Here is an 11,136-nt window from a genome sequence, read left to right on the forward strand (position 1 = left end):
TGATATACGAGGGTCATCCGGAAAGTAGTACCCGTTCGTGCCGCATGAAGTGCTGACGACGCGAGTAGCCGCTGGACGAGGTCAGATAGCTTCAGTGGCTTGTCTGCCTTCTCTGAGCCAAGTTGCGTGACGCTAGCATTGCCTGTGTTGTTTCTGTGATTGTTTACAATGTTTAAAAAAATTGAGAACGCCGCCAGTTGTGAAGTGAGGGCAGTGATTAAATTCCTCAATGCAAGAAACGTTCGCCCATGTGATATTCATCGCCAATTAAAGGAGGTGTATGGAGACAATGTAATGGACGAGTTGTCTGTTCGGCGGTGGTGTCGCAACTTCAACATGGGGAGGGGGAACACACACGACGATGAGCGTTCGGGGAGACCGTCTGTCATTACAGACCAACTGGTGAGCTCAGTTGACGAATTCGTGAGGAACGATCGGCGCGTAACAATTGATGACATCTGTGAGCATTTTCCCAATGTTTCTCGAACAATTGTTCATGAAATTGTTAAACACCATCTGCATTATGCAAAAATTTGTGCAAGATGGGTCCCTCGCGTATCTCAATGAGCTGGCGGCGAAGGACTATGCAGCAGGAATACAGAAACTTGTCACACGTTATGACAAATGCCTTAATTTGCTTGGAGATTATGTTGAGAAGTAGTTTAAAGTATCCTCTTTCAAATAAAATTTTTTATGTTTGTTAATATTTACTTTTGTGTCTTTATTTCACGAACGGGTACTACTTTCCGGATGACCCTCTTAGTTAATTACCTCTGCATTAATGCAGGCTTTACAGTTCAAAAGCAGTACACTACAGATATTAAAATACCAATACATTTAAAAATTGCATTAAAAACATCATTTTAGTGAACTCCAAAACACTGCAGGAAATGCCACAACAGTAACTTTGAACAGAGTCATCCGCTAATATGCATTTCAATGCCATAATTTCTGAGTGTAAAAATCATTACCCTTGACCAGGATTATAACCCGGATCCCTCGATGACACAAAATCTTATTCCTTTGATGCCCCCAAAATTTCAGTGTTTAAGAGGACACCTCAATATCATAGCTCATATCTTAACATTTTAGGAAGGAAAATTTAAAGGCTGCAAAGCATTAATAAATCTGATTTTTATCTTAATTCAAATTTTAACCAGCAACATTGAAACATGTAAGTGATAAAAATTAGCCCCGATATATTTAAAGAAATATACTTTTCAACCGAAATTTAATGGACAATGTTAACGCTGGGGTCGTTCAGTCTCATGGACAATGATATGTAAGTATGGCAAAAAATTAAAATCTTACACCAAAAGGAATTTGAAAGGATGAGATATAGAAAAATTTCTTCTTAGAGAAATATACTATTAGTTTGACTTTAACTAAATCTAATGTTTTTATTACCTCACTTTGAACGATACAAAAAAATTCCAACACGAGGCAAGTATTTATACAACATTGCTGAGCCAAACAAGAGAATCATTTGATTATTTAATTAAATTTCAATTAAAATTTACACCTAAAATCAACTCGCATGTGAAAATTAAGAATAAACGTAAGAAAAGGTAGTTTTAGGAAGATTTTATCGAGTTTACACGTCAGATTTGCAATCATTTAATTACTCTCCCAATATACCTTCCTTTAAAACTTTTTCACATGTATTTTAGAACTATGCCTCCAAAAAACGCTCTTCATTTGTTACATTATTTTACAAACAATTCATATGTTATTTCCATTATCATCCTCTGCATATATATCTTCTTTTAAAACATCATCAAGGATGCCTTCCTATTTATACTCTTTAAATGTCATCCCCTCCCAAGGACTACACCCTTGACGTAGTGAAAGGGCTTCTGTGTTCCGATGATTCCTAGAGCTGTGCTGGTGGGAGCATGATAATTGCTCCTGAAAGGGTCAACCATAGCTTGCAGGCTATAGCCTGAATAGCTTGAAGGCTACGAGCCAGGTGAAAAGTAGTCAATGCAGCATCTGTATCCATCATATGTGCCATACTTCAAAATCCACTTCATTTATATCTTTTGAGGCCATATGATTTCCTCCAGATATACCTTGATCCCTTCATTATTCCTTGTTTGAAATCTTCTTCAGATATGACCTGGAATCCTCTTCATATATGCCTTCATTGATGTATTCTTCATATATGCCTTCATTGATGTATTCTTCATATATGCCTTCATTGATGTATTCTTCATATATGCCTTCATTGATGTGTTCTTCATATATGCTTTCTTTGAAATCCTCTTCATTTTTGCTTTATTTGAAATTCTCTCCATGTATGACTTAAAAACCTATGCATACACCTTTTTCATAACAATCTCTTCAATTGCCCACATTGAATTTCTACCAGATAATATCCATAATGATTTTGAATACCTAAATACAAAACCAATGATTAATAGAAAACCATCATTTTTTAATGATGAATACTAAAATTTTCATAAGTTGAATTATTAATGTTCACTTACAAAAACTTTTAAAAGCTGTGGGATATACTAAGACTTTCTCATATAGAGGTTTTTAATAACATGCACAGAAATGAAGGAATTTTATGGGGTAAAAATCATTTCTCTTGACTGGGATTCATTCCCAGAGCCATCAAAATCTGCCAAAGTACTCTATTTAGTTAAGCTATCAAGGAAAATTCTTACAAAGTAATTTTTTACTGTTCTAAAGGAATGCAACATTCCTGCATCTATAATAACTTCACACTTTGAAGTGACCATGGTACATGGTACTTCCTGGTGGGCAGACATTTAAGAAATTATGACTGCTGAGGTCATCAAGTTAGGTTGGTTAACTATGGGTAAACACGATTTTTTGGAATTACAAAACTAATAATTTACAACCTGATATGCAGACCATCCAGCCTTAGGTAGATGTGTTTTTAGAATTACAATTTAATGCCTCCCTTCACCATTTGGTGACAGCCTACCTCCTTGGAAATGTTTCAACTCAAAGGGCAAAGACTACCCCAGACATCCATGCAAGAAAATTGTGTTGATTGTGCTGGCTGATTTTAAATGCAGTAAATTAATCAGCAAGCCACCATCAGCCATGAATTTATTTCCTCTTGCCTTTCATGGGTATAGAAAGAAAGAAAACACAGCAATTCCACATTTACACTTTATTCAGACGACCATGGTTTCACCACTGCGTGGCATCTTCAGGTGTGCCACCTGAAGATGCCACGCAGTGGTGAAACCATGGTGGTCTGAATAAAGTGTAAATGTGGAATTGCAGTGTTTTCTTTCTTTCTATACGATGGAAAAATTCCACAGAGTAACGGCTAAAACAGTTTCTTACTTTCATGGGTAGCCTGGAAAAGATAAAAAGCACATGGAAGTCTCCATAAAATGAACTTAAATCTGTTATATTTTTAAAGGAAATAGAGTAAATGTATGCACTACAAGGGGAAATTGATTTAAAAATATAATAACAGTATGATCAGATTTTGTGGGAGTGCCAATATATTCTTTTTATGCCTGCCTTTCCGGAAAAAAATGAATCTGCATTGGGATTATTTATCATGGACCAATTGGAAAGCTTCAAGTTGAAATTGCCACTCCCAATTTTTATTCTGAAAGAATAACAGTTAAAATACATGTTTTGACCTAGTTTGTATAACACTACTCCAAAAGTTTACAAAATAGAATCGTCATCCTTAGATAATGCTCACATCATTATGATAACAGTCAGCAAAGAAAGTGTACTGTTTTAGTTATAGAGATAACATTACCTATAAATAAAAACAATTATACTGAAAATGTGTTACAGCATAAAAAGTAAAATTTATAATTAAAAGCATTTAGAATATGCATAATATTTGTAAAAATCACAAATTTGCATAGAACATTATCTTAAAGGTAGTATATTCTTAAATGGTTCACTATTAATAGGCCTATGGCCCGCAGGCAATTCTCTTAGCAGCACATTTTGTTCAGGGAGAGATGATTTACCTTAAAAAGTAATTAAGTTTTATATCCCTCAAATTGCTAAACCCCTTATGTACCTCTGCAACCTCTCTCTGTCAGAAGGTATTTTTCCATTGCACCTGAAGTTGAGCAAAATTATACCAATTCACAATAAGGGCCATGTGAATGATGTAGGAAACAACAGACAAATATTTTGCTCCCTCGAAATCCCTTGATTTCAAGGCACTTGAAATCCTAAAAAGACCACATAATATCAACAGGGACTATGGATATCCATTAAACAGAGCATGGAAAAGGACTATCCAATAAGAGCACAATACTTGACTACCAGCCCTATACAACATGGAAAAGAAATGTTTGAAAAATACGTTTGACCTGAAGACATAGGCAGCATGGCCAGCAAACCTGTCATCACCAATAGACTACCAACATGGATGAAGAACCCAGAAATGCCAAGACAAAAAATCAATGCTGTGAAAACCTTAGCACGAATTTTACAGACCAATAAGTTCGATCTCTGGTTTTTCTAAAATTTTTGGAAAGGTAAACTATATTGTAAAGTACCGAGAAAAAGTTTTTTTTCAATCAATATCGCTTTAGGAAAGATGAATCAATGTCTACAGCACTCCATGAATTCATTACCAATGTACTACATGCTATGGACAACAAGTATCTATCCCTGAGGGAATGCCTTAATCTTACTAAGGCTTTTGACACTGTAAAGCATGAGCTTTAGCAATGGAAATTTAAAAAATATGGCATTTTGGGCATTTCAAATGTTTCAGATCATATCTTCAGGGAAGACATCAAGTAGTTGAAATATCCCATCTTAATGAACCACCAATCACAAAGCAAACCACCAAACAGTAGAATCTTGTTCCTTTAAAAGCCCCAAAATTTCAGAGTTTAAGAGGACGCCTCGGTAGCTTAAGTGGCTAAAGCACTCGACCGGATATTGAGGGATCTGGGTTCGAATCCCAGTCAAGGCGAATGATTTTTACACTCTGAAATTGTTGCATTGAAGTAGAAAAAGAGGTTAAAACAGGAGTTCCTCAAGGCTGTATCCTTGGTCCTTTGCTATTTTTAATCTACATATGTGTTATGCCAGATTGTATCTTTGATGTCAAATCCATTCTTATTGCTCATGGTACTACCATTCTAATAAATGCCAAAACCAATCCTGAGCTACAAAAAAAAGTAATATCTCCACGGTTATATGCCTACAAAATTGGTTTCAAATAACTTACAGTCAATAAATATACAAAGAAAGGTGGTTCAAAATTTTCAAAAAACTCCTTCTCTTGGTTAAACTGTACGATAAGAACCTAAATTACATACATAATACCCTGAAAGCCTCCACACGTCCTTGCAGTGGTTTGCAGGGTATGATGTAGATGTAAATTTTGCTGACAGTATAAATTTCTTGGGTGTTCAGATTGAATCATCCCTAAAATGGTCCTCACACATTCCATTTAAAATCAAAAACTTAATTAAACTCTCATTCAGCTGAGAAATTTCTTTTTACTCCACCTCAAATATCATAAAATGTACTCATCATTCAAATTTTCAAACTAGATTATCGTAAGGCACTATATTCTGGGGTGGCTGAAGCCATAGCCGAAAGATTTTTAAAGAGCAGAAACAGGAATAGGGGCTATCTTAAACTTACTTTTCAGACACTCCTGTAGGCCTCATTTTCATGATCTACAAATTATGCCATCAGCTGATCTTTATGTACACAACCTTATCTTATCAATCTTAAAATAACAATCCTATCAATCCACCTTATGATGATGCACAGCATCGAAACCATGGTGTTTAAATATTAAATCATATATATATATATATATATATATATATATATATATATATATAAACTAAATCTAAATGTCCATCATCATGATATATGTACTAAGCTTGAAATACACATTGAGGCAAGATCATCTAATCTGGGAGGTGAGGGAAACCAAGAAGCCAAATTTTTTAAACAGCTTCCTTCAGATTTGAAATATTTCCTTCAAATATTTTCAAAATAATCTTAAAGAATACCGGCTGATTAAACGTTATTACTCTCCGGATGAATTTTGTGCATTATGGAAAGAAAAGTCTCATATTTTTTGGGTTAAATATGCCGGTATAATGTAAATAATTTTTTCTTATGTGATATATACCAAGATGTTTGATGTAACTTTTTGTTTTATGGTGGAACCATGCTTTAACGGCCATTGGTGAATTATGCATCATTATCATTAAAAAAATACGTCAAAGGGAATTAACTTAACATTCAATGCTACTGCTCAACAAATGCAATTAAATGTTTCTCATTTATTGATTTATTCACCATACATTGTTTCCTTATAACACGAGTATGTCTACATGACCCAGGAAATAATTTTTATTTAAAGAACCAAGGTCGATTCTTAGATGCGGATGTTATTTCACTCGTAGCCGAACTTGTTAAAACCTCGGTAATGAAAAATTACTCATATTTGCGATAACGACAGTACTTCAGCATTAATATTATGAGCAAAATAATTTACTATATTTTCAGATTTTGAAGTAACATAAAACTAACTCATATAAGCCACCAACTAAATGGTATCATTAGGAGGCTTATAGGAATGAAATTTGATAATACCTCAGCGATCCCATCGCAAAAGTGGCCGGATATTTTTGTTAACAGTATTCTTCTTTATCATTTGTACATCACTACCGTTATGAACAATCTAAAAATATTAAATAAGATGCGTGTACCACAGCAGAAGATCAGTTTCAGGAGATAAGACACACATAAGAAAAAGAAACGTCGGCAAACCTTTTGACAGCTGCATGGTTGTTAGCAATCCTTCGATCATAGCATAAAAAGAAATTATTACTTCAAACATAACCATGTCCCGAAATTATGGATTAGAAAGTTCAAAAACTCATAAAAGTATTTACTTCTTCACGAATCAAATCAATGAATATATCAATATAGCTAATCACCACTGCAGTAGAATTTCCGGAATTCCGTGATATTTTCCTCTCTGATAGGCACTTAAAAGATTACATATGGTAGTACTAGTCAACAACGAACATCTGACAATATTAAAGCGTGTTGAATGAAACGGTTGACACTAGGCAAAACGCTAAACATTTTAAAGCTAATTATCAGGCTCTAATCGTTGTTTATCTCATCGGGAATTGACTCCTGAAATGAGAATCGGCCCTAAAACTGCGTACAACCTGGTTGGAGATATGACACATGCTTATCTGCGTTCAAACTGGTAAGGTCTGTGGAACTAGAGTTAGGACGATCAGTCACGAATCGTTCAATTGAAAGAGTCTCTCAAGTGAGTATGAAGACTCGAGTCAAGGAATGAGATCAACGAGTCTTAGAGAAACGTTTAGCGGTTGGAAATGCTTGGGGCGGTAGCCGGCGTTGCTGATTAGCAGTAGGCCAAATGATCTAATTTACTGTATCGAGTCAATTGGATCGCCTCAGCTCCACGACTCGTTCACTTGAGTGATTCCTTTGAGTCATCTTGAAGTACCACGGGTTGCACACCAAGCGAAAAGTACCAATTTATCTTAAATTAGCCTGACAGGGAATTGATGAAGTAAGAGTGACCCAGGCCTCTCGACCCATAATCGGACAATTGAATTATTTCTTTTCCGGTGGCAGAAAACTATGACAATTCCATTGGCCACCCTTCATTTGAGGCATAATTTTAATCATTCCCCGGAAAGACTAATTGTATGCCAACCATTCTGTACAATGCAGTCAATGAATAAAACAGAAACTTAAGGTGCCAAAATCACAATATAAAACTACTGCTTGAAAACTTCTTCAACACTAATTTATTTATTGACTGATCATATGTCACGCCATAATCCATTGAAATGAAGAAGAGCTATTAAATATAAACCTCATGTATCCTCTTTCATAAAGCGTACGAATTATCGACACAATATGAATACTCTCCACCTGTTATTATGACCTAATCAATAGCTTCAGTAACAAAAAATAATTAGCTTTTTGACCATGGGAGTGCATGAAATAGTTGATATCCGTTATATTTTTCTAATTTACAAAATTACTGGAGCACTTTCATACCTGTAGGTGAATCTTGCGCAGCGACCGTTGCAAATTCGTAGAAATTAAGAAAGGATCTCGATACAGTTCGGCGCGATTATAATTGCCGACATAGATGGCCGGACGGGACCTTTTTAAGACACCGTCACTGTTTGTGCTCAGGGGATGGCCATCTGGTCGAGAAAAATACGGTCCCCTTGTAAACCCATAGGCGGGTTTAGAAAGAGCCCATATTTAATTTGAGATTATAATGGACTCGTTTCATGGGCCAGTTCACCATATGATCACCAGAACATCTGAGGAAAATTTTGGATTCTTTCTTGATTTTCGAAGACATGCATTTGCAATTTCACCGAAGAAGTTTTATTTGAACGATGTTCACCAGAAGTGGAAGTGCAGTCTCTTCTGCCAGTACGTAATAAAATTTGCGAATATCAGTGAAATCTATTTCATATATCTTTATGCCGCTTGCATGAATAAGTAAAAACATCATCCTGTTGCACCATATCTCAAGGTAACTCGTAGTCATGAGGCTGCTGCTCTCACTTTCTCACAGTCAGGCCCATCTTCATCAGAGCTTCCAGCATCCATATACCTATCCTTTAACTTTGGTACATACGATCCTCCATCTACTTCCCGCCGACTATCTATAGATGCAGAACACTAGCTTCCCAGTTTGACTGGCCAACGACATTCACAGCACAAGGGGAGATATTGATCAGCAAATTGTTTATTTCAATGTAAAAGACTACCCAACATAAAGTATAATTGAAAGCAAACGGTATAAAAAAATTATGCGGTTGCTCAATCCCAATTATATTTTAACCAGTAGAAATTTTCTCTCAGGGAATTTGTTACCACAAATTTTTCAAAGAGAGAAAAATTCCATTAGAAGCATTTTGAGTGATGCAGATGGATTGTGCTTTATCACTGATCGTTGGACTTGTCCCACTAATATAGGTTTTCCAGCATGGACAGCACATTTTATAAATGGAGAATGCATTTTTCACTCATTCTCAAATGAATGCTTCCCCTACAGTGGCAGACATACTTCAGAAAACTTATCTGTAGGAATTAAGTGTGTTTTAATAGATTGGGTTATGTTAAACAAAGTTGTTGCTGTTGCAAGGGACAATTCTGACAATATTACAGCAGCAATATGCGGACTTGGCCCAATAGGCCGTGTGTGATTCCCGGCTGCTGGAGAAGCAAGGCTACCCCAGTCATCATCTCACAAAAACCTTGCAAAGGAAAGCCGACAGCAGGACAGAAGATGAGGATTGAATTAGATAGAATAGGAACTTGGAATTTTAGGACAATGTTGAGGCCAGGAAAATTAGAGAATATAAAGCGAGAGAGAGGAAGAGGATGTATATTTTAGTTCTATGTGAGGTGAAATGGAAGGATAGTGGGGATTACTGGAGTGATAGTTATACAGTGGAAGGGAGAGGGCCAACAAGGGGTTGCCATAATATTGAATAAAAGGTAGGAAGAAGTGTATTCAACATAGAGCTAGCAATCGATAGAATATTATTAGTAGAGATAAAAGTAGAACTGATTAACTTGGTCAATGTTCAGGTACATATGCCACCTAGCAATCATAAGGAGCAAGAAGTCGAAAGGATATATGATCAGTTAAAGGAAAAAGTCGGGTGTATTCGAAACATTTGATAGTGGTGGGAGATTGGAATGCGACAGTAGGTGAAGGACGAGATGGCTATGAGTTGAGAGACTATGAGTCAGGTCATGGAATGTCTGTGAGGAGTGAGAGAAATGTCTGTGAGGAAAGAGAGGAATTTGTAAAATCAGTTAGATTTGCTGATGACCAAACTTTACTTTGTCAGTCAGGCGAGGGGTTGCAAGCATTACTATGTGAATTGAAAACTCAGCTCAATATAGATATGAGATGAGAATTAATATAAATGAAACAAAGGTTATGTGATTTTCCAGAAAGACAAGGGCTAAGCTTAACATTAAAATAGGAGGACAAAAACTAGAGCAGGTGGAACAGTTAAGGTATCTCGGTTGTTAAAAAAAGAAAATTACTCTGCCATGCATTTTTTGCAATCCTGTCATCTCTTGGCAAACTTGAGCATCACCCTGAACAACACTGGGCTTTTCCAGCCATAGGTTATGTATTACAAAGTGGTAAAGTTCAGTAACCTTCAGTAATGAGTTCCCTTGCATTCATTATTACACTGTTAGACTTATTTTTTCTTTTTCAACTATATTATCTGCTTCCTTCAACCATTGGAATTCTATGGAACCATTCCTGAAAAAGTATCATCCACTTAATGATAATGACTTCAAACAACATAAAGTTCTAGCATACAATTAACAAAATTAATGTGCTTTTGGGCTACATAACAAGCTTGATTTCCCCAACAATATCACCAGCAATGTGGAATAGCCCTTCTTTATGGTTTATGTTCATTAAGTTTTGGGCAAAGGAATTTTACAGTCTCAGGATGATTGTGGCATTGGGTGATATAATTTAAAATGCAGTTATCATCTATATAATGCAAAATTTTTTATGTGAGCTCATGGAAGTTGAATATGTTCTCTTGGTGGGAATTGAAATTTTAATAACATCCGCCTTTCTCTCACTCACACTGATGCTCTCTTTCTCGCAACCAGTGCCTTACATGGTAACCATTGCAAGAAAGAAAATTTAATATTGAAAATAACAGCTAGTGATTAATTGCAGTTGCTTCTTGTCCATGACTTCGTGCATAAAATACCTTTATGAGGCAGCTGTAAACAGCCTCAGAATTGGCTATGATTTCATCATAAAAGCTTCTCATAAACTGTTTTTCATATTTGGGAACATTTTAATTCCAATATAGAATTACAAATAAATTTGTGAATCACAGTGAAATAATGGCAAAAAGTAAATTTTCTGTATTTTAGCAAACACTTTCATAACAAACTCTGAGTGCCAATCTTTTTCTGTCTCATCAGTTTCTTAAAAATCAGCTTTCACTGTTTAATTCTGACTTTTTACAAGGATACTCTTATTTTTTGTTGCAGTTTTGCAGTATTTTATGGACCATTTATATATTGCTTTTTCCTCTTTCATTAAGATACATGTTTGATGGTTGGTTA

The sequence above is a fragment of the Hetaerina americana genome, unplaced genomic scaffold (genome assembly GCF_022747635.1).
Source record: "Hetaerina americana unplaced genomic scaffold, ioHetAmer1.1.p SCAF_5, whole genome shotgun sequence".
NCBI lineage: Eukaryota > Metazoa > Arthropoda > Insecta > Odonata > Calopterygidae > Hetaerina > Hetaerina americana.